Source organism: Chiloscyllium plagiosum, unplaced genomic scaffold (assembly GCF_037043375.1).
Source record: "Chiloscyllium plagiosum isolate Xiang-an unplaced genomic scaffold, Cpla_swu_hap1 HiC_scaffold_14, whole genome shotgun sequence".
Classification (NCBI taxonomy): domain Eukaryota; kingdom Metazoa; phylum Chordata; class Chondrichthyes; order Orectolobiformes; family Hemiscylliidae; genus Chiloscyllium; species Chiloscyllium plagiosum.
In genome coordinates this window covers 52704549-52730367 of record NW_028270152.1, presented here as the reverse complement: position 1 = coordinate 52730367, position 25819 = coordinate 52704549, and the positions used below count along the sequence as shown (strand labels likewise).

Here is a 25819-nt window from a genome sequence, read left to right as displayed (position 1 = left end):
AAAATTAATCTAATGGTAATGGGTATTTTGAAATTGTAACTTTCAAAACAACTTGAGTCACTCTTGAAACAGAGCGAGCTTGCCAGGTTTGCTTGATAGTGTTAATATGTCTCAATCAGAAAACTGTGAGAGACTGAGGCACTTTAAGACTGGCATTCCAGCTCAAAACTGGGGGAGTGCTCCATTATCTGATATCTGATTATCTGATGTTTTCAAATAAAATCTTAGAGCAGCATTCTACTTCAATATTCAGATGAATGTTAAACCTTCTACCCTGTTTGATATTCCCCTCCTAAGTAGCATCAAAACAGATTAAAGTCGATTGTTTTGCTATTGACACAACCTTTCAGTGCACAAAGTGACTAGTTTGTCTTTTGGCATCACAACAGTTATTGTACCTCAAAGAATAGTTATGTGAAAAGTCCTTTAAGATGACTCTGAGATTTGGTATGGTGCTAAATAAATGCACATTCTAAAGAATTCTATAGGGTTAACTGTTGGATTGCAGAAAGAATGATCCTTGCATCCAGTTTTCTTTGGCAATAAAGCCACAAGTATCCAAAAAAAGGGCATCAGTTGTTGTGTTTTCATTTTCCTACTTATTCTGTATCAAAATTGTGATGATGAAGAGATAAATTCTTACTTACCCATATGCAAATCATACGTGTAGTTTAAGGCAGATCCAGCAATGGTGAACTATAATCTGTACAGTTAGGAACAATTTGTGATTCTGTCAGCTAGAGGCCTGGGCATTGTGCACTGTCTCATTGTGGAATTTTTGGTATTGCTGCCAAATGAGAAATCCTAAAATGTCAGGAAATTTTGCCCTGTTTAGAATGGTAACTTAATCAACCTCAATTCATTGGAATGAAATAGTTTTGGAAACATTGGCAAGGTTAGCCTACATTTTCCAAACTGTAAAAGATTGTTTCCAAAACTTGTTAACTTAAATTTGGATTGAAAGTGAATGCACTCTATTGTGGCTATGGAGACCAGATGTTTACTTTAAATCCATACTCTGCAAGAAAAGAAATGAATGTTACACCCAACTAAAATATCCATGCTTGCTTTTCTATATCAAATTTTGCTGTGTTGAATTCTGGAACAGCAATTATTGTTGACCGCATTCTAGTCAACTGTCAAGCTTGTAACTTTTGGATAAGTTGCACTTCACAAAATTGAACAGAACAGCTGCAGCAGAGCCTTACAAATCATAATGTCATAATGAGTTGCTGTAAAATTGTACATGCTTGGAATCCATTGTTCTGCATGTGAAAAAAAAGTGTTGAAATGCAATTATTCACAGGATAATTAAACATCTATTTGAGTAATTTCAGAATGGAAATGCATAGATTTAAACCTCTTGTGTTTTAGTGCAGGTAAAATGAAATCTTAGTTCTGAAAGTGTAAATGTAGTGCTAAAATGGAGTTTGACTTCCATTCAACCCTGTTAAAAGCAGTGCTAATAGCCTTCAGAATCTAATTCCATTTTAATAAGAAAATATCAAAGAGTTTGTATTGGGTAGCAGTAGGGAAGATTAATACAATGTATGGCGCTACTGTAACAAAGGCAAAATATTGCAGATGTTGGAACTCTGACGTAATAGCCTTTTTATTTTCATCATGGTGACAATTTGTGACTTGGATCTGGATTTTTACCATGGCGCAGGAAGCCTGAGTTGGCAAATCTCCTGACATGGCAGAGCCATTTCCAGGGAATAAACCCCACAAGTGCAGGTTTTGTTCAAGAATAAGTGAGTGTGGGAGGTTGGGGTGGGGCAGCAATGCTGGATTAGGGCTGCAGAAAGTGAGTGAGTGAGCTGGCTCTCAATGGCAGTTTGAAAGTGGCGATGGAGGAGATGGAGTGCTGAGTCAAGCTGCTTTGAGTCAAGTTTAGTTTCCTGAGACTTTAGCCCAGTTTCATAAAAATGGATTTGGCCTTTCATCTTTCACTACCCCTTGACACCGTCGTAGTGACTTACCCATTATCCATTATGGGCAGTTCTTAGAAACTACATAGAGATGCAAATCAGTTAAGCTTCTGACAATACAGGAAAGCTCACAATCTTAGAGACATGATACTGGAAATCATGAAATTCAGACATCTTAAATCACCTTATAATCATTTTGAATACAAACAAGCAAACATATTTCACTTGAGTAACCACATCTAAGATATATAATCCTTTAATACCCTCTTAAAGCTGGCAGTCAAAATGTGAACTCAGCCCTCAGCTGAAATATGTTGTGTTTTGGGCTTGTCGAAATCAATCAAGCATTCATAGTGTGTTCAGCTATAATAACTGCCTTTGGGAATATCAACAATTAAATCTATTTAAACTACGGGAATATTTTCCTTACTTTTTCTAAAAGTGAACTAAATGTTCATCAACATTTTCAGCTTGACTTAATCATTAGTCATGGTATTCTGTTCTTGATTGGGATTTCCATATGGTTATGTGTACTGGTGCGTGAAAGGGTATTTTAAATCATGGCTTAATAGATATGCTGCTCTTGGGGGTTCTTCCCATCATAAAAGTAATAACATTGTTAGTGTTGTACTTGTCCAGCATTGCCAAAAATGACATTAATATTGGATGCACCATTTTTTTTCTCTGAACCTGGGGTACCTGTGAGATAGAATTCTGCTTTTACACATTTGTTTCTTTAGATTTCTATATCCTAATGGCTCAACTGTAAAACCACTGTAAAATATGTACGTAAAGACATATTATTCACATTTTTTGTGCAATTCTGTCTAATATAACATGTTTAAATAGCATTGTCTGGCTGTAATGCTTCTTGTTCCCTCGTCAGATGAACTGCATGAGTATTTTGTACTATTCTTCATTACAGCGACACGACTAATGCTCCAGAAATAGTTATAAAATTACAGCTAGCAGGTAGGAGCACTGAACAAATAGTTGGAACTTTGTGCTGGGAAGTCCCTTTTTCAAAATAGACTGCACCCTAGGGTCTGAAAAAAAGTGACAAGTAGAAAACTTACGGAGCAATTTCATTCCAGAACATCCCAGATGGCCTCCTACATCAAAGACTGCAATTTCCCCTCCCACATGGTCAACTATGCCCTCCCACTTATATATATATAATATGTACAATTTCCCTCACTTATCGCACCTCCGTCCCTGAGCCCCACCCCTCCAACTGCAACAAGGATAGAACCCCACTGGTCCTCACCTTCCACCCCACTGATCTCCAGATACAACACATCATCCTCTGTCATTTCCGCCACCTACAGTCAGATCCCACCAGCAGAGATCTATTTCCTTTCCCAGCCCTATCAGCATTCCACAGAGACCATTCCCTCCGCAATTCCCTCGTTAGGTCCACAACAACTCACCCTCCACTCCTGGCACCTTCCTTTGTCACTGCAAGAGGTGTAAAACTTACGCCCACACTTTCCCCCTCACCTCCATCCAAAGCCCCAAAGGTTCATTCCACATCTGGCAGAGATTTTCCTGCACATCCAAATGCTTTATCTACTGTGTCTGTTGCTCTCGATGTGGTCTCATCTACACTGGGGAGACAATATATCAACTTGTGGGCATTTCAGAGAACATCTCTGGAACACACATACCAAACAACCCCACCACCCTGTTGCCGACCACTTCAACCTCCCCTCCCACACCACCATGGACATGCAAGTCCTGGGCCTTCTCCACTGCTAAACCCAGCCATCCAATACCTGGAGAAAGAAAGCCTCATCTTCTGTCTTGGGATCCTCCAACCACACGGCATCAACATTGATTTCACCAGTTTCCTCATCTCCCTTCCTCCCACCTTATCCCAGATCCAACCCTCCAACTGGGCACTGCCATCTTGAGCTGTCCCACCTGTCCATCTTCCTTCCCACCTATCCACTGCACCCTCTGCTCTGACCTATTACCATCACCTCCATCTGCATCTACCTTTCCACAGCCACACACTCCTCTCCTATTTTATTCTCAGCACACACACACTCTCTCTCTCTCCTGATGAAGGGCTTATGCCCAAAACATGGATTCTCCTGCTCCTTGAATGCTGCCTGACTTGCTGTGCTTTTCCAGGGCCACACTTTTCGACCAAGAAATGTTATATGTTGGTTCTAATTTTCCAGAATTCACAAGATTTAGGAAAAGTTTTATTCGATTGGAAAGTAGAAAATGTGACTTCTTTATTCAAAATGAGATACATAACACAGGAAACTACAGGCTACTTAAAATAAGGAAGATGTTAAAAACTACTATTAAAGACATTATAATCAGGTACTTAGAAAACATCAAGGTAATTAAGCAAACTCACCATGGTTTACTGAAAGGGAAATCAAGTTTAACCAATTTATTGGAATTCTTTGAAGAAATAATGTGCTGTGGATAAGGAGGAAACTGGTTGATCTACTATATTTAGAATTTGTGAAGGCATTTGACAAGATATCACTTATAATGAAGATCAATGATATATTACCATTATTTTTAAACTTAAGTTCTGAAACGGAGAGACCCATTAATAGCTTTAAGTTTAATTTATATTTTTATATTGTTTGTTAAGAAGGGAAATATATTGATTTAGTTTAATTTTAGATATTCTTCTGAATGGTATTGGGATGTAATAAGTTTCCATAGTGGTTTAATGGGGTCTTGCTTCCTTGTGGTTGAGTTTGAGGTGAACAGTTCAGTGCATTAGAAGCAAGAGAAGACCAGGAAAAATAGCTTTCACTTAGCAACAATGTGTCCTATGACACAGGGAATAAGATCAATCAGTTCAGAAGGCAAGGTAGTGTGTGCAGATTCAGTCAGAGCAAAAAGGCACTGCAGTTTAGTAGTCTCCAAAATGTTTGGGCTGTGGATGGAGTCCTGAATAGCTTAGAAAAAACTGCTGGAAACTGAGGCTATGCAAAACCAGTAAATCTGTTCTAAAAGTTTTAAGAAGTCAGTAAGAAGAAAGCTGCAAAAGTGAATGAGAAGCATGCCAACTGAACAAGTAAGTCTAAAGGTTCACTGATGTTTGAATATATATAAGATTGTTGTTGAGGGCAAAAGATTTGAACCTGTAATTCCTGATATTTATAATAAGCCCAAATCAACTAGTTCTTGTATATTTTAATATATGTCATTTTTAAATTTTATTTATAATAAACGTTTAATGCTCTTTCATTAAAAAAAAAGTAGCCTGTATGTATGTGTTTTGTAATTGATCTTTTTGGTCAACAAATAGCAAAAATAAAACTTATGGTCAATCAAGCCAGGTTTCAGTCTCTGATCTGACTTTTCCAATATTGCCATCAGCTGGAATCACATATCAAATGTCCATGCAGAAAATGAAAGCTTACGATGTAGTGGGTAACATTGTTGGCACAGAGAGAAGATTGGCTAGCCAGCAGAAAACAGAGTAGGAGTACATGGATTTTTTTCCAGATGTAACAAGTAGTGTGACACAGGGATCAGTGCAGGGATCTTAATATTTTGCAATTTTATATAAATGATTTGGGATGAAGGGACTGAAGGTCTCGTTGCTAAATTTGCTGATGACACCAAGATAGGTAGACCAGAAAGTTGTTAAGAGGATATAGGGGACTGCAAAGTGATATAATTAGGTTAAGTGATTGGGCAAAGGTCTGACAAGTAGAGTGTAACGTGGGAAAATGTGAAATTGCCCACATTGGTAGACAGAATAATGAAGAAACGTATTGTCTAAATGGTGAGAAATTGCCAAGATCTGAGATGCAGAAGGGTTGCAGGTATCTGAGTGCAAAAAAAGTTGATATTTATGGAGGTACAGCAAGTATTTAGGAAGCAGATATAATGTCATGATCTATTGTGAGGTAATTGGATACAAAACTATGGGGATTATGTTTCACTTGTACAGTTCATTAGCAAGACCAGATCTAAAATACTGAGGGTGTTGGTAAGACCATATATGGAGTACTGTGGTCAATGGTGAGCCCTCATCTGGAGTAGCCTATACAACATCATTCTTCACATTTAGAGAATATTGTAAATGCATTAGGAACAGTTCAGAGGCTTACAAGACCCATAGTTGGAATGGTCTGGTTGCCATATGAAGAAAAATTGGACATGCTGAGTTGTACCTGCTAAAGAGTAAGAGGTAACTTAATTGAGATCCTGACAGGGTTGATATGGGAAAAAAATGTTTCCTCTTGTCGGAATATCTAGAACGAGGGGCCACTGTTTAAAGGTAAGAGGTCACTCATTTAAGACAGAGATGAGGAGAAACTTTATTCACAATTGGCTGAGTCCTGCTCCGAACTCACACATATCTTCACAGAACACATATCAACTTCATTAAAATAATCTACAAAATGGCCTGTATCTACGGACTGGGTTCTCACTATTGCAAAGAACTGCGTTAAGCTTTTATCTCTTTCCCTCTCATGAACTACCTTGACTCAGCTTGACTCACTGAGCCTGGTTGATTGAGCTCAGGAACACAGTCCAGTTGGTGGCGCTGCTACATGGCGTTTCAAGAGGGCGAGGTGAGAGTTACTGTTCTTGTCTTCCAGGCAGCATTTGACTGAATGAGGCATCAACGAGCCCGAGCAAAATTGAAGTCACTGGGACTCAGAAGGAGTAGTCTCCACTGGTTGGAGTCACAGGTAGCGCATAGGAAGGTACTTAAGTCTGTTGGAAGTCAATCATCTCAGTCCCAGGACATTGCTGCAGGTGTTTCTCAAGGTAATCATTGAGGCCCAGTCATCTTCAGTTGCACCATCTATGACCGTCCACCTAGCTTGAGGTCAGAAATGGATACTTGCTGATAATTGCACAATGCTCAGTACCATTAATGGCTCCTCAGATACTACAATAGTCTGTCTTGGGATGCAGCAGAGCCTGAACAACATTCAGGATTTGGCTGATAAGCAATCATGAAGATTGTAACCATTTCCCTTTGATATTCAATGGCATTTACCATCACTAAATCTCCCATCATTAACATTTAACCAGAACCTGCGCTTGACCAGTCATATAACTGTTGATACTGCAAGGACAGGATAGAGGCTGAGAATTCTATTGCAATTAATTCATCACCTGATTCCCTAAAGCCTATCCATCATTTGCAAGGCTCAAGTTAGAGATTGGCAGGACACTGTCCAATTGCCTGGATGAGTAACTGGATGAGTGTACAACAACACTCAAGGGGTGTGGCCGACATGGTCCAGGACAAGGCAATCTGTTTGATTGGCACCTCATCCACTTTTTAAACATTGATTTCCTACAACCAAAGAACAGTGGCTGTAGTGGGTACCATTTGCAAGTTTGACTGAAGCAACTCAACATAGCTTCTTTAACAACATCTTTGAAAAGAGCCATCCCCAATGCAGCACATACATGGCGATATCACTAAAAGCAAGTTTCCCTCAAGGACACCTGCTGACAAGACTATACCACATGGGCTGTAGAAACTCAAGAAGGTTGCTCACCACCACCCTCTTGAGGGCATTTAGAGGTGGCCTACAAATGTTGGCCCAGCCAGTGACAACCATATCCTGTGAACAAAGAAAAAAACTGCACTGACCATGACACACCATTTTGGATTGCATGATTGATTCAGACATGATAAAGTAAGTTTCCCTTGCTATGCACCTTGGGATTTCTCAACACATGGCTGTTAGATTAGATTACTTACAGTGTGGAAACAGGCCCTTCGGCCCAACAAGTCCATACCGACCCGCCGAAGCGTAACCCACCCATTCCCGTACATCTACCCCTTTACCTAACACTACGGGCAATTTAGCATGGCCAATTCACCTGACCTGCACATCTTTGGACTGTGGGAGGAAACCGGAGCAAACCCACGCAGACACGGGGAGAATGTGCAAACTCCACACAGTCAGTCGCCTGAGTCAGGAATTGAACCCGGGTCTCTGGCTCTGTGAGGCAGCAGTGCTAACCACTGTGCCACCGTGCCGCCCCTGTTGTTTGAAAAATTATTTGTAAGCTTGCTAAAATACGTTGTGGGAATGCCACTGCCCGGAGTCTTCTCAAGATTCTTAATGTATTTACAGAAATTTGTTCTGTATCAAAACTGCAAGAATGTTAAATATGGATTTTGGACCTTTCTTCATAACATGATTATCTTCTGTCACAAATGCTAGTTCATGCTAGTGTACATTAATATTAAGCTTAGTCTTGGACTTTGTTGGGGTCATTAAGCCGAATTTTAGATTAAGTGCTTGTTATTTACATTAAACGTAGTTTAAATACTCTTAAAAGGTTTAAGCATACATTGAATCTTTAAAATGTTTGCTATCAATCTGTAAACTAGGATTAAATATGGAGCTTTTCCATTGTTATTGTCACTTACAGTCAGCGCTATACTGAATTCTGTGTGCCACTTTTGGTAAATGGCAGGCTATTTTAGAGAATATCCAAAGAGTTATCTTGGTAATCTCCTGATCAATGTGCATAAATTGGCCATCATATTCACTACATTGTAACATGAGAACACTTCAAAAATATTGCATTGTCTGTGAAGAACTTTGATACATCCAGTGGTCATGAAAGTTGCAATGTAAATGGAAGCCTTTTTGTTTCAATGGTAAGCTAGACAGTGAGATACTGTTCTCGCAGAGCTATTGACTGAGAAGCACAACTTGAACAGCATTTTTCGGATATTTGAGTTACCTGATGCTGTTGTAGCATCTATGCATAAATAACAATAAGTGACATCAGCCAAGCCATTATTTTGACAGAATTTTTTTCCCATATAAAAGAAGATAGGCAGGCGTTACCTCAGATGTATTATAGCACTGACAACTAGGTGTAATGAATACTATGTAATCGGCGGCACAAGTGCGGAATAGCCATATGTAATTACAAACTATGTACCTCTTTGCAGTGAGATGGTTGATTTTTATAGTTGACATGTGCCCATAGTTTACCAGTTATTCTTCATGTAACCCGATGTAGCAAACCTCATGATAAAATAACGTTCTGACTCCATTCCTGAAAGTTAACAAATATCAGTTAATCGGAAATTCACCTTGTATACTTGAGTCACTTTGTTATTATTCTGTCCACCAGGTTCTTATTCAGTTTACCTAGCAGGAAAGAGTATAGCTCAGTATCTTAGGTATCACACAAATATATCCTTGATTTTTGATGCCAAGACGTGAACATCCTTCAGTTCTTAACTGGTTGGCTTTTTGAGCTCCAATCAAATGTAAAAGTTTAATTATGGTTCAACTTGTGTAGCTTTACTCTTTTAATCCATTAATAGTTATAAGCTTGCAGATCCATTGCTATTTAAATTGGATTTATTTAACACAGTGTGCAATGGGTTACAGTTTTACATGTAAACAGAAGGAAGGAATAAAGGAATAAATATGCATGATTGAAAATATTAAAGTAAGATAGACTTGTGTGGTTATTCCTTAATGAAGTTTCAAGAAAATTCTTCTCCTCAATATCATTATAATTGTTTTTAACCTAGTATTCAGTAGAATCATTCTTGATTATACATGATTGCAACAAAAAGGAAGGAAAATGCATTTTATAATTTGTATGGTTTAAATATCTTTATTTAAGTAATGGGCTTTCAGAATGTTAATTGTCTGCTAATAGCCATATTATTTGCATAAACTGAATGAAACAAAGCTGTGTGTGCTCAGATCTTTTCATTGTTGCCAGACCTCTTCAATTCTTGGCAAAACCACTTGCATATAAAGTGATTAGGTAATGGGGCAACATCTGAACAGCAGCCTTCCACTTCCGGTGCCTATTATGTGAATTTTATTGATTGACATAAGAACCCTCTAAGGCATCATACACCTGAACAGTATTCATGATTCTCCATACAGACCTTTATTAGCTCTGGTTTAATTGATGGGAGGTAGAGAGATAAAAAAAATTAAGATTCCCTGTACATTAAGCATTGTAATTGCCTATTACTGATGTATGACAATCCTGCAATTAAAGTATCTTAGGTACACACAGCAATGCAAAATAGATAGTGTACAAGCTTGCCTTACAGTATTTCTTCAGTATTACAAATGGAGATAGAAATTTTCAAACTGCATCTTGTCCTGGAACTTGAATTTAAAAAAGGTCTATTTTGGTTCACAGATTCTTGAGACAGTTATTGATAAAATACTTGTATTTTTGTAAACCTTTTGTAGCCTTTTCCTGTAAACTGCTGCACATTATCTTTCAGTAAGTCATCCTGCAGTAATGATGTCACAAATGAGCGCAATACTTGTCTGTGACAGAACACATCATTGACCACTGCAGTGCGACACTAGAATGCTTGTGAAAATGGCAAGAAATGCCTGAAGCGCTCTCAAAAATCATAAACATTTTCGCTGTAGAACTCTATATTCCTTTATTTATGTTATAATCTGAATCATATATGGTTGTAGGACAAGCTAAAGTTAGTAACCTAATCGCAGAGTTCATGTGACCTCTATCTCTTTACTGTCATGGTTCATAATATCACCTGAACCCCTTGATTAGGTTATAGTCTTGTGGTGCATTGTGAGGTATCCATTATTCTTGAGCCTCACTGTTTATCAGATTTTGTGCTGTTTCATAGTTGAAAGATTGAAACTCGTCAAGGTCTCACCATCTTTCATTGTTGAACTGCTTCAGTGGTTGACAGGATTCTGTCATTGACTCTCACTGACACTTCACCAGCAACAGTCAAAGTTTTAATGCCAACGTTTGGATTGTGTGACATAGACATGTTTGAAGAGCTTTGAAATTAGACTTCAGTAGAACACGTATCTAACCAACAATAACATTTCAGCATTGGCTGTAATATGTAATTGATGGGATCAGCACTGTATCAAGAAAAAAAAGCTGCTTTTGTTCAGAATGTCTGTTTGCTTACTTTATTTGCATTTAAAAGAAACATTTGCTGTAAAACAATTGTGGTAAAGTAATGGTTTACTGCCATTTAGTTACAGAGATATAAAGGTAACATTGTATTGCTTGGTATGCATTTAACAAACAGAACCTTTTCAACAAATATTTATTTTAGTAACACTTAGAAAATTGTATTGTTAACTGTTTTTTTGAAGTATGTTGCCAAAGTTATTTGCTTTTGTACAGAAACAGAAGAAGTAATTAAAGGCATTTTCACAATAGATTCTATTAATCTGGTAGCTGGCAACCTATAAACCAAATTTTCTCCTGCGGAATCCGTTGATTTTCTTTTACTTGAGCACGCTGAACTATTACTTATTTAAGCAATGTTCTTAGATGATAGCCCAACTAATATTAAAAGCAGTGGAGCACATACAAGCATTATTATATTTATTGGCCCTTATACAGAAATACAGTTTCTGATGTGAAATGTAGTTTATGGGTGCAGGGTTATGTGTGAGTGAGAGATTATGCTGTATGCCATATCTCTGCAATCCTGCAAGTTCTGGCATTATTCTGACTCAGGTTAAAAAGTTAATTATGTTACTTCATTGATTTCTACTGTTTCTGCAACCCCTCTTTCTCTCCATTTCTAACCCTTATGGTATGTATCTATCTCTGAACCCTTTCGTTGAAATATGGGTGTTCAGGACTCATTCATAATTCCAACAGAAGTTCCCATTGTGGTTTGTAGTGTCCTTTGTGGGTTGAATAAGGGATAGCTGCCATAGATTAAAGCCTCGAGGGACCAAATCTGGCTTCTTTCTATCTTTGTGCAGTTTAAATTACTACTAAGTAGCAGTTGCTAGATGTGGCTGTTATGGCAAGAATTTCAGTCAAAACATTACTTACATTTGCTACAAAAGTTTTAAGACAAAGAAAATGTCAAGCAGTTTCAATGGACTTTCACCATCTATGGTAAGTGGTTAGGTTCTCTTAAAGATCCGTGTGTATATTTCTCTAAAATTGCCTAAACTTTGTAACTTAGTTTATTTACTGTAATTATAAAGTGCACTCAATGCATTGTAGAAATGTGTTTGACATCATTCTGTAGCCTATGGCTCAATTAATTTATCAAATTCTAATTTGTTCCATTCTTAATTTTTTTTCTTTCAACAACAATACTTTAAGGATTCATCATACACAAGTAACTTGTGGCATTTTGGTTTTGAGTGGGAGGGGGCTGTTTTGCTGGCTAGGTAGGAGTAAAACTGGTTGTCTGTGTGACATTTGTTGCAGCTGCCCACCATTGAAAGCACACTTTAAAACACTCAAAAGATTACATATGGCAGATTCAAATCTGCTAAAATGACCCCATCTGTAGTCTGAGCCCTTGCACTGAGGACTGTTTGACTATTTGAGATGACTCTAGGATTTCATCATCTGTTGGACAGCAGTGGAGTGCATGAAATAAGTCAGCAACTCTCAATCCATCTGTTGTTATTATTTTCCACTGATAATTGGCTTCAACAATGGAATGCCTGTATCCCTTCCCTTTGAAATACTACACTCTGTTTATTTTTGAGAGGTCCCACTCTCTCCCTGCTTCTAGCAAGTAGAGCTTGCATGGAAATGACATCTTTGGCTCCTTACATCAGTATGTATCAGTCAGTAGCCAAAGCTATGCAGCCGATTTTCTTCAGGGCTGTGTTTCTGTTCTGTTTGTTTCGATCCAGGCTTTTCAGACTGGCTGATTCAGACTGCCTGGATATTCTGGCTGGAATGTAGCATTCACATGTCTCTGGTCATTGAGTTGCTACTCAGAAAACATTTTTTATGCATTGATAAAATTTAAAGGATGCATAAAAATTAAACTGGGGCATTGGGAGTGGGATCAAAGAGTGACTGGATTGTCAGAGAGAGAACAGTAAATTACTGGTCAGGCAAAGAGCTTAGTTTACATTTAGGATAATCACAAACATTTCAGTGACTTTTCACCTCAAAGTAGGACAGGTAGATGGTTCAGCAAGCAGCTGACTTGTACCAGTTGCTCATTTGCTGACTGTTTGTGTTTATGCAAAGGGGCCTCTTCCTGAATATTTAATGTAGAGCAAAGCAGTGGCTTTTGTTGTGTTTAGATCACATACCTTCAGTCCTTCATTATACTGCAGTGTGTTAGAGTTGATGTTGAATATTGAAGTAGTTAGTTTTTAAAAAAAAACTCGGCGTCACAGCCCCTGGAGATTACAGTACGATCAAAAGGTTTTTCGCGTCATAGTTAATGGGTAAGCGCTGTTGCAGTTATATTTTCAGTACGTTTTTTGTTGTTTGGATAAAAGTGTGAAAAGATATTCATCAGCTTTATACTGCTAACAGATTGAAGTTTCTGAAGCGTACTTGAGTAGTTCTCTGTAGCTTATAGTCTCAGGAATGGACAGTGTGTACTTGTGTGCAGGTGGTTTCGAGGAATGCTTAAAAGCATATGTCCAAGTGTTTGTAGCCATTTAACATAAATGGGTAAACCAAACTGGTTCATTATTTTTCCATTGCTAAGTCCTGCTTCTGTAGTATCATTCATGATAAAGCTGCCTTTGTGCACTCTCCTTGAAAAGGATAATACACAGCAGTCTGAGGCAGTTAGAACCACCAGTTAATATTGTTTTCTGACTATGTTTCTTCAGTGGAATGACTACTGTAACATGAAGATTTTCTTACGTGGAAATGGAATCTGCTCTTCATTGATATTAATAGCACACTAGAGATGTTAGTCTGTGATGCAGTGAGTAGCAGGACCACAGTTTGGAAACCTGATATTATAGAACAGAACTGACAGAGCTGCTGCCTTGTTGTTGGGGAGACAGTCATCCATAAAAATAGTCTTTGCATAATGGCACTGTAGGTTATCCGTTTTGCATAGGGCATTTTGTGCAGTCTAGATCTGTTCTTTTCTGGGAGTGAACTCAGCTGTTACTTCGCTCATTTTGTATCTGCAGTTTCAATGGAAGATAATTTTTTTCATTGTCTAATTCTGAAAATGTCCTATAACATGAAATGAACCAAATTATTTTCAGTCCATGGATTCAATAATAGTATTATATTCTGTCAATTGACAGAGATTGCTCATATCAAAGTACTTAATGGCTTTATGATAATTATTTGCATCGCTTTCATATTTCACACTCATACTAGTTGGGGGCTTGTTATTGTTAACCATTGCATTGCACAATGTATCACATAGAAATGGGGCCGCTTTAAAATCCTTGCAGATGTAAATGTTTAAATGCCCAACAGCAAAGGTCAACAAAAGACACACCCAGCAGCTATACTCCAGTGGAATTAAGAAACAGACCAGTTTTTCAACCTTGTGTTCAAAACCATTCTGTATTGCACTGCTTGTGTTTCTGCTAGTGTTTCCAAAGTGTATTTATAGCTGAAAAACTCATCAATTTTGTAAATCAGCTCATCTGAACAAATTGAATGTAGTATGAAAACAGGGGAATGCTCTGCAAATACCAAGGTTAATTAATAATCCCCAGGCACATATCTTCATAAATGATACAACTGCTGCTTGACTATTTGAGAAGAAAAAAAGCTCTGCATTTTTTACTTTGTAATCATTGGAATCGGATAATTAAAGTAGTTCCAGAGTTCAGTACTCACCAGAATTTGCGCAATGTAAACTCAGTTGCTGATTTGTGACTCAAGAAATAGTCAGACTATTAATATGGGATAGTGCATGTCCTACGATTGCCTTGGATTTTGTATGAATTTTAATGCATTTTTTTTCCGTTGGTGCTTTTCAAATGTCATATATAATTTTCTTTTTACAGGTATACTGTACATTTGAAGATAATACAGTTAAATACATTTTTGCTCTTTTTGTGCATCATGTGAGAATTAACCCTTAAAGCGTTAGTTAAAAGAAAACATCTGCTCAGCCCAACCTTCAGGAGTTCCTGTTTGTTTGTTCATCAGGGTGAAACATCCATAGCTATGCTTCAGCTACTACATGGGCCTTGCAGCCAGCATCAAGTTCTTGCTTCTAATCAGAGTAGAGACAAAATGGATCTGTTTTTGCATTTTAAGTTTCCACTGAAAGGGGATTTGTGACTATTGCAAAAAAAAACTGTTTATAACAGTGAGGATAAATAAGATGTCCACACTTGAACTAAAGGAACCCATCCCCTCACGTACATATGTACTAAAGTTGCATATTTGTGGCTACTGTGTCATGACTTGGTTGCTGTCTGAAATTATAGGCCAATAGATGTTCAGAGATTGACTCAAATGTCTCACGTGGTAGTGCACTTAGCAAAGTGACTACATTAGGTGCTATGCAGAGTTTGAGGTTGTGAGTTTTTTGCAAGATGCTTTTTTTTCATTTTGATTACAGTGGCAGATTTTAAAAAATTGGTAGAGCAACCATGTAGTTATTTCAATGCCTATGTTGGACAGTTTAATTCTTTGCTGTTTTGCTGCTGTGCATACTTACACTGTCTTTGCACTGCAGCTAATACAATTAGCTTCAAGTTCTACAAATGGGTTCCTATAAAACAAATCCTGCTCTGCTTGGATTGTAGGAGAAACAGAAAATGAAACAGCTGGTTGCCTTACATGTTGTTTAAGTTATTTGGTGATAACTGAAAATAGTTCTATTTTTACAAACACTACAATATTATTGATGGATTTTCAAACCATTTGTTTATACTCAGGAAGTATAAATCATCTAACTAGTCCCATTTGCTCTTGCTCATACCTTCAATCTGAAATCTTAAACAGCATGACATCTTTCTTCTACAAATCTACTTGCAGTCGAAGGAATAAGCTGCAAACAGAGTCTGAACTCGGAGGGACCTGAAATGAGAGAACTCCAATTAGTTCACAAATACCTGAGTTTTACCTAATTTGGATAACTTTAAACTTTGTTGGGCCCTCTTGATGGATGTAAGAATCTAAAATTTACATTTGTGCAACAGATGTGCAATGAGTTGGGAATGGGGGGGAGGGGGGGGCAGGTGGGATTGGGGTGGGTGACAAACATAAGGAAGAAGCCTGGGATTTAGAGCAGTTAAAAGGGTGGGACATAACCCTAGCAAAACATTTTTAGAGTGACTTGAGTCACGTTCTTTCTCAGTCATTACATTTATTCCCTTTCTGTGACTGGAAGTAAAATAGGGATGAAGGCAAACTTCATAGCCAAATCTTCCAAGATCACGAGAAAATCTACACTGTTCCTGCCGCACTAACTGAATAACTAAGATAACTTTCATTCAGCTTGATCTGTTCTTTGTATCAATACAGAACTGAGCAAAACTTTGGATATGTGAGTAAGAGCTCGAAGTTTATATTTAGGCATCAGCAATATAACAATTTTGAGTGAGAAACATTAAGGGCTGACCCAGATTTAGGTGAAGGAGCAGAGTGGTGAAAGCAGCAGGCCAATCTTTAGCTTTCTTTTGATCCCCTCCCTGACAGTAAGCTGACCATCTTTGTAAATACTCACAGGATAGCCCTAAATTTGAATTACTAATCACTGAAGGTCTCTCCATTCAGGATGACACATAAATGGCTGGGAAGTTAAATGTGACTTTTTTTCTAATAATCTGACCTGTCCATTACTTAAGAAAATATTTCCTTAATGAATGTTCAGAGTCATGGAGATGAGGAGCAGGCTTTATGCAGATGCAGCCAAAGAGACCATATAGCTTTGTAGTAGGGCAGGCCTGTATTATAACAGCCAGTTTGAATTTTGTGCAGTTCTTGCAGCTGCCTTATTAACTAATATGACTTCCTATAGCACAAATGTTTGCACATCTGCATATATCAATTAGCTAGTGATTATCACCTCAGATCTCCACTTCAGTGAAAATAACTTATCTTTCTTTGGCTAAGCCTGAATTGAGTTGAAGTGTTTGGAGGGTTTGTCACCATGAGAACTAACCTTATCTTACCAAACTCACTCATTAATTAACCTATGGTGTCTTTCATGTCTGATCTCTGCCCTATCTTCTGGAGATTGTGGTGGATTTGGTGGTGCCAACACAGGCCTTCCTCCTCTCCCAGGACCAGCAGTGTAGATGTGATGTCAGCCTGGTTAGAGTTTTCCATCAAGGTTAGAGTAGTCTCAGCCATCATGATGAATGTGTAGAATTGCAGGAAGAATGTCAGGGTAAGTTCCAGCATCTTCTCTCTGATTCTTCACACTAAGTTTGAATCTGCAACTGTACCAATCTCCTGGCAAGGTCCATACTCTACCACCCTCAATATTGCTCACAACACCACATCCACTTGCTCTTACCCACCCAAACCCCCAAGACTACTAATCCTGCATGCCCTCTATGTGCTGCCTACTCACTTGCTCAGCACACCTTCCCACCTGCACAAACAGTAGTAGCTGTGCCATCTACTTTCATTGTCTGTAGTACTTGCCTCTTCTCACTTCATGAGGAAGATAGCCCACAGTAGGGCAGAAAGAGTCAAGATGGGTGGTGTGTGGCCCATTATTTGGCTCCTTGGCCATTATGAGGAGAGAATCCTGACTCTTGAGTGCCCCAGAGAGGACCTTAACTGGCATTGAAGGCTGTGTGAGTGCAGTAATAGCAAGTGAAGAGCTCAGAAATGCAGTCTTGTCCACTATATGAGCTGGAGGCATGTTTCTGTATGCATAGTGTCCAGACTGCGACATTACAATGATAGTTACCAGTGCAGCTTGAGGTGCAGCATTAATGAGCAGAAACATCCTGCAAGTGAATCAGAGGTGTATCTTGAGAGACCACTGAGGCTGGGCACATCAGTTATCAATGCCTGTGAATATAGGGTGCATGTGGCCGGTGCCCATATTTTGTGTTCTGAGATGTTGGTGCCTGGTGTCCAATGTGTTGGCTGATTGGATCAAGCAGAAAGGTAAATCTGTCAGGTGCTCACTGTGGTCACGTTTTCCCTGTGTCTAGCTTGGTTGGCGAGTTTAGTAAGATGGGGCCTGAATATTAATGAGGCGAGTTGGGCTGTTAACATGGTATTTACGTCCTTCAGTTGGCAACTTACCACTGCCTGATGAGAATCTAGCCATGATGTCTGTGAAAAACATGAAAGATGGCACTTATTGCTCCTGATGTTGAGATCAGCCTCACTTTTATCATCCAATTCTGCCACTCCAAGGCAAAGCCAGCCATCTCATTTGGGATAAAAGTTAAAAATTACCTTCTACATTTCTAACATTCTCCAGTTGGAGAGGAACACATTGTCGACCTAAAATGTTAACTCTGTTTTTGCACAGGTGCTGCCAGACCTGTTGAGTATTTTCTGTTTTTACTCCATTTTTTCCAGCATCAGTAGTATTTTTCTATCATCTCAATTTGAGGGTCTACACTTGGCCCATCAGACTGAGCTAACCTATCCCATTTTCATAGTGCCCAGTCTGCCATGGTTCATGGTGACTTTTCTCACACAGAGTCCTGTGCTCATCATCTGAATATGTATCCAGTCTCTGTGGTGCCAGTCTCATTCAATCGTTTGGCAAGACAGATGGAAGTACTCGTCATTACCAGACATTCCAGAGTTCACACTGCTAGTGCCGTATTTTCATTCCGACCGCACACTACTTTGGATGCTGCTCGCAAAAAACTGCCCCTTACAATGTGTCAACAAGCCACTACATTCAGGACGTATCTCAGGAAGGTTCCTTAGTTCTGCTATATGGTAGAAATAGTTAAAAGTTCTTCGGCCCAATTTAAGTTCTGCACAAGTGAAAGTATTGTGAGTGGGTTATAAATGCATTGAGATTAGAATTTAGGCCAGATCACATCTCTTCAGAAAAACAAAGATACAGAATAGTTGCAGTATGTATTTATCAGGGAAATTTCCTCACATTTAACTGTGCAGGTGTCCACATATATGCAAGAGGCAAATTTTAACATGGAGACAGTGAGGACTGCAGATGCTGGAGATCAGAGTCGAAGAGTGTGGTGCTGGAAAAGCATAACTAGTTCAGGCAGCATCCGAGGAGCAGGAGAATTGACGTTTCGAGCATAAGCTCTTCATCAGGAATCAGAAAGGGGGCTGAGCGATAAATGTGAGGGGATTGGGGCTGCGGGGGGGGGGGGGGAAGGTAGCTGGGAATGCAATAGGTGGATGAAAGTGGGGGTGAAGGTGATACGTCGGAGAGGAGGGTAGAGCAGATAGGTGGGAAGGAAGATGAACAGGTAGGACAGTTGAAGAGCACGGTGCCGAGTTGGTAGGTTGGATCTGGGATAAGGCAGAAAACGAGGCGTTCTTCCTCTGTGACCCTCCAACCACATGGGATCAATGTGGATTTCACCAGTTACCCCATTTCCCCTCCCCTACCTTATCCCAGATCCAACCTTCTAACTCAACACTGCTCTCTTGAACTGTCCTATCTGTCCAACTTCCTTCCTACTTAAACGCTCCGCCCTCCTCTCTGACGTATCACCTTTACCCCCACCTTCATCCACCTATCGCATTCCCAGTTACCTCCTTCCCCCTCCCATTTATCTTTCAGCCCCTTTGGGCCACCTCCTCATTCCTGGTGAAGAGCTTATGCTCGAAACATCGACTCTCCTGCTCCTCGGATGCTGCCTGACTGGCTGTGCTTTTCCAGCACCACACTTTTTGATGCCAGTTTTAATATGTATATTGAAAACAGTCAGTTGTGGTTTTAATAATCTAAACTACATTTTAATATGGCCTTCTTGTATACAAAGTTCAATCAATTCCATGCAAAGCAAATTGAAATGCAAAATACTATACTGTACCATATCTTGACGAGCCAGTCTCTTGCAGGGAGAAACAAAGTAAAGATGTCACAGGAATTGGATACAACACATCTTAGCTTCATATATATGCATATTAATAGGGACTGACGACTGAATCAGAGTGCTAAATGATATTTCATATATTCTATTTCACATTTACAACCATTTTCTATTTCTAAATTTTCTGTCCAACGTCAATAATCTGTGCTAGATATTTAATAAATGAGAGATAGTGTTGGGAAATACAGGCCTGAAAAGACAAGATTCCTGCCAGATTTTGTTTTATTTCACCTTGGATGCCTTTTCATGTCTCTTGAGATCTTAAAGTAGAAACAGTTGCTGTTACCAAACTTTGAAGTCAAAGAGAAAAGCAGTATGCAGTGAAAGCATTGCTTTTCAGGGCAGCTCGCTCAAGCATTGATGTTTCGTGTTTGAGGATTATACAGGGAGAAGAAGCTGTGGGCTTGTATACACAACTAGAAAAAAAAGACAGATTTTCTTTCCTCCTTTCATTTTGCATTTTCATTTAATTTAATAAATATGGAAGCATGTAGCGTGAACCTTTACAGATGGCACCTGGTTCCACCCATTTTATTTTGCTACTGTGTTGCAGGATTTTACTCGTGTAATCTGTATGCATGGGTTTTACTTATAGTACAAGAAGAAAGGACTAAGTTCAGTGATACATGAAGTGATTTGCACTGTAAAGAAGTCCAGAGGCATCTGGAGTTAGAAAGCATAATCACATGAAAAATTGTTTCATCTGCTGTGTTTCTCACACACACACACACACACACACACAGGCACAGCAGTTTGGACTTGTTATGAGAATACCTGGCACTAGCTGGTACTGATAAGCAGCCGTCCTGTGACTTCATTGTTTCTATTAACTTTACTGCGAGTCATTTGCCATTAAGTACAATTGGAAGCGCTCTGTTTTATTTATATTTGTACGTTGCTGTGTGGTGCCAGTGAAAATGCTGAGACATGGTAACTGCAATCAAACAACCAATCAGACTCTATCATTTTTTGTCTCCAGGGTAAGAAGAGTTATTGCAAAGGTGGCAGTAACAGAAGATTGCTTTAAATAAGCAAGTACTACTAAAAAGAAGGTAAATAAGAGGTTTGTTCTTTATGGGAGACCCCTTGTATGGAATTTACAATGCTCGTTTAATGAGTAACTTTTGTACACTTGGTTTAGTAATGCAAAGTATTGGAGAATTTGTGTGTGTGTGTGTGTGTGTGTGTGTGTGTGTGTGTGTGTGTGTGTGTGTGTGTGTGTGTGTGTGTGTGTGTGTGTGTGTGTGTGTGTGTGTGTGTGTGTGTGTGTGTGTGTGTGTGTGTGTGTAAAATACCCATAATTATTCACCAGAAATATGCTTTAAAATAATTGGAAAACCTGTAGAGTCCATTTTTATTTTAAATGCTATACCCTCTAGCTGCACTGAGACATCTACTTGGAATTCAGCTGTCTGTTTTATAATCACCTTTTGTCAGAAATTAATAGTCAGTTAAGTGCCATAGCAACGGTGATGTAACCATCAAGCAGTGACTGCAGAAGCTTGTGATGTAGGCACCCATTAGTGCTGTTGTCCATCCGACCTTGCTAGACTAGAACATTAGAAACAAATTTACGTGATCTATTAATTTTAAAAGAATCTAAGATGCAAAAATACATCAAAACTAAATACGAGAGGAAATTTTTTTTTTAAATTTGATAGAATAAATTGTGCTACCTGTTCTGTTTCATGTATTTATAATACTTTGATTCTTAAGAACTTTATTTAATCCCTTTGCCTGGCACAGAACATAATAAACAACTTGCTAGTGCTAAAGTGCCACATGGGGGTGGCTGCTAACAAGAGAGTTTAATGTTTCTGCCACTAGCAGTTTTGTCGCTGTATTTTTCATGAGTTGTAACTACCGGTAATGTACTTCGGTAGCTCCAGAGCAGTAGTTAAACATAGTGACAAGCTAAACAGCCCCCAGGCCCTTGCATTAGGAATAAGAGAACACATAGAATGTCACGTTGCTTCAGAATGATTGTAGGAAATAGAAAAAAAACTTTAGAATGTTTTGTGATCTGTCAAAATAGTCGTTGCTTTTTTTTAACAATAGCACAGGCAGGACTAATATATCGTTAACCTTTGAATTTTTATTGACACCAATTCAAGAAACTATTGGTGCTTTGGTGAAGGATGTGGGGAACAGATGGTGAGATGTTGTGGAAAGAATGGAGATTTTGCATTGGCTTCATTTTGTCACAGTGAAATTTGTGTATCTGTAACATGTACTTAGTTCTTATTGAAAGGAATTGAGAATATTAAAGGGATATAGACTTGATTGTGCTACTTTCTCAATTTATTGCCAACCATCTGGGCAAAAGACCCTTTAGGTTTAAAATCATTATGTTTTCAAGAGTGTAGTGCAGTACATAATTCAATATTTCTAAATGATACATTAGTTCCCATTGAAACAATGTGATAGTTGTACGAATTCTCATTTTTTTCAGATCTCCTCGTGGTCCTGCTCCTCTGTAACTCTCTAATTGCCACCAGCCCTAACACCCTCCAAATTATCTGCATTTCCTCAATTCAGGCCTCACGAACGTCTCAGATTTCAATCATTCTGCTATTGCCATTGTCTACAGTTAAAGCCCACACCGTTAAAATTTCCTTATTAATTTTCTTTCTTTAAAATTGTCTTAAAACCTACCACTGAGCCACTTTTTGTCATCCTTTCTTCTAATATCTATCTTTTGTTATTTGGTGTCAACGCTTGCTTTATACTGCCCCTGTGAAGTACCTCAGATTGTTTTGTTCTGTGAAGCTGCTATATGCATACAAGTTATTGTTGACATAGTTTTAAAAGAAAAGCTGGCTAGATTTTACGTGAACTTCAGTTAAATTAACACCAGTTGAGTGCTAAGCATGGATAGAAGAATAAATGACTTTTAACTTAAAGACAGACAAAAAGCTTCTTAAATACCATAATACATCTGCACTACATTTAATCAAATATAAAAAATTGAAATGCTCATCTAAACAGACTGGAAGTTGGAACGGTGTGGTATCGTTTATTAGCTTAAAGAAATTGCCTTTTATGAGAATCTAAATGGTACAACAAAGTTCCAGCATGACATGATTCACTGTTTATATTTAAAGCCTTAACTTTGGAAAGCAGTATCTAGCTGTCTGACTCTTCTGATTTTGTTGGCTTGTTTAATATTTTTTGCTTGTAATTGCACAGCCAACTAAAAAAGGCTGGAGCATCCTGCACTGCATGTGTAAGTAAACATCTGCAAGATCCTAATGAAAAAAATGCCTTTTCCCAACCTGATCTTGTCTACAAAAAAAAAGTCAAGGTAATGTTAGTTGAGTGTTAAGATGCAGAGAGTTGGCCATCATGCCTTTGAATTTGCGAACTGATACTTGTTACCTTGAGTTAATGATTCTGATATGCCTGCGTGGTGCATTAAGCTTTATTCCAGCACTGTGGTTGGGGTGCGCATTTTTAACTTAAAGTGACCAGTTTTTGTGCAACGTCTCCCCTTCAAATCTGAAAGTGTATTTTTTGTGTGGTGGGAGTATGAGAGAATGAATGAATTTAGAATTTTTTTAACACTTACATTGATTAATAGAGCTACTGCATATGTAATTTAATGATCTAAACATATTTTTCTCTCACAGTAGAGTATTATTAAAATTGTACTTGTTTATTTTGCATAAAGGTTTGAAACTTGTCTTAAGTTGTCAAAAAATTTCCAACATAAACAAAGCATGTTTCAAAAAAGCTACACAGTGGGAAAGGCTAAAAGAAGACTGACAAACACCATTAGCTGGAAAAAATTCCATTTCATTGCAACAATGTTATTGTTTACTTTACCATACACATCCTAATATGGTTACCTCCCTGTAGAGGCAGTATGCAGGCTTTGGGGGCCCCCACAGGGAACATTTTCTAGCAGCTTGTGTTTAGAGAGCCGGCAGTGTGGACAATAAGAAACAAACTGTACAATTCCACAAAAGGCTGCCCGGAAAAAAGGTGTCATATAAATTCTAACCAACTCTCTTCCACTGGCATTGGGCACTGTGTGTGTAAACCTGTTATTCCATGCTGTCCAAGCATTACAGTTCCCTCTAGCTGCTGTAGTTTATATGTCTGGCCATGTGAATCACTTGTGTCTCTGTTGCACTATAGAGAGCTTTCAGCGATTGCCTTTTTCCTTGAGATGGAGCTCTGCTTACACCTCAGTTGAGTTATCAAGAGTAGTGGTTTGAAGGTTCCTTTTATTAGGAACATTAAGGTAAGCATGCTGATTTAGGCCTGAACCTCTGTCACCCCTCATGCTACTCACCAAAGACATATCACAGTGATTAAATACTGATTTTGTGTATCATTGTCCTCAGTCGCCAAAACAATCACAGAGCTGTGCGTTTTGTGTTAATTGCCAGTTGTGGAAAAAAAATGCCATTAGTTCTGAGCGTGATCGGGCTGAGGTGTACTCACTGTAGTGTAAATAGTGCTGTAAATACTTGCTTGTGTTGGCAGTGACTGTCAGCTAGTGCTGAGTTTATTCATGCCCATCTTTTCTCATCTGCTTGCAACTCATCTGAGACCTCACATCCGTTCCAAAATCCTCATGTTACTGAGGCTCGCAAGTTATCTGTACGCAAGAACAAAGGTAGGTTGTTCCACAATGGGACACTGTGGGAGGGACAAGTGGTTTTTGGAGGGTTGTCTTCCTCGTGCTTGACGGTTCGACCCACAGTGAGAAAGGTTTAGAGAGAGGAATTAGCTGCCAGGACCTGTATCAGTGGAAAGAAAGTGAATTAGACAACTGTATTTAACTATTGCCTGTGTGAAACTCCTTTTCACCTTTGCATTCTTCGTAACATTTTACAGAATTATTGAATAGTACAAAATTAAGTTCAACTTTTTAATTTAACATTTATAGTCACATGTGTAAAACATGTGGTAATCTGTAAAACAGAAGGAAATAGAAGGTCGTGATTCCAAGGTCCAGTTTTGCTAAGTTATGCTGGACTTGGGTTTTGATTGTAAACTTGTTAATATAAATTTGAACAGATGTTCTGTAAAGAAGTGGCGCTTCATGTTGACTGTTTATGTGAAGGAATGTGATGTAGGGTGTTCCGTTGTGGTCATGCTTTTCAGCTGTACAGCTTGTAGATCCTGATAATCTGCAGTACAGAATACTAGGTTTCTTCTTTAATTACACTGTTTGATTACTGTGAAAAATTGACATTCAGATTAGAGCAGCTCCTGGCACTCGAATTATTGGTGCTTTAGTAAAATGTATTATAGAAAGATGTAACTGGTTGACAAGATACTTTCAGTTTATAAAAGTTAGTGTGGTTAAAATGAGATGGGTTTTACTGTAGTAATTATGCACCAATTATAGTAAAATATTTAAATAGATGCCAGTAATGATGTGACTGGCTCAGATATAAAATCTGTTTTTTTTTCCTCATACAATTATGCTTATTTCTGTGTCATTTTTGTTTTTGATTCATATGATTATGAAAATGCAGTTTAATTACTCCAACCAGATATTTCTTTCCAGTGAAAATTTGGGTTTTAATACTGATTTTGAAGACTTTTGGATATTCAAATTCTTTATTCATTATTGTAAGACAAAGGTTTCATTTCTGTCAGTTGATTGCATTCTGTAGTCACCAAAAGCAGGAAGGAGGTAAAAACTGCAAATGCTCTTACATAAAAAAAACTATGTATGTGGTGTTTGTGCAATGTACTATTAAAACAGAAATTTATTTTGCTACTTATTACCCATGAAGGCACATTTGGACTTGGTAGTCTCTAATTAGAAGTGAGATATTAACATTTCATAGGGATTTATGTTAGAATGTGGAATGGCGGGCGGCTGCTTCCTCATTATGAATACTCTCTGCATGTAATGAGGTCCATCATTAGTTGATGGAGTGGATTTGCCCCAGCTCTACCTTGAAAGGCAGATAATTTACATAGTTCTCCAGAGCTTATGGTTTAATGGGTTCTTTAGTGAATAAAATGAAAAGCTACATCTTTAAATTTTGTATCATCAGCCTTTTGGTAATTTACTGTTTCAATTTTGATTCTGGTAGCTTCTTCAGCATTAGAATTTTAAAAACTGATTCTTAAGCATATATTTGTTTAGGGTGTTTTCATTGGAGTGTACATGACAATTACAGCTGTTCATTAACAAAATTG

General features: G+C 38.4%; 1 protein-coding gene across 8 annotated transcripts in view; it reads left to right on the top strand.

Moving 5' to 3' along the window:
* The window catches only part of foxp1b (forkhead box P1b), a 476491-nt gene that overhangs the window by 151334 nt on the left and 299338 nt on the right, over positions 1–25819 (top strand). For 5 of the 8 annotated variants that reach the window (XM_087994444.1, XM_087994450.1, XM_087994451.1 and 2 more), the window contains exon 3: positions 20631–20703. The exons of 2 other annotated variants lie outside the window; for them this stretch is intronic. The gene's annotated coding sequence lies outside the window, so the exon portion shown is untranslated. Of the gene's footprint in view, positions 1–20630; positions 20704–23999; positions 24276–25819 lie in introns of those variants that run through there. One more of the 8 variants, XM_087994448.1, reaches the window with a different exon arrangement.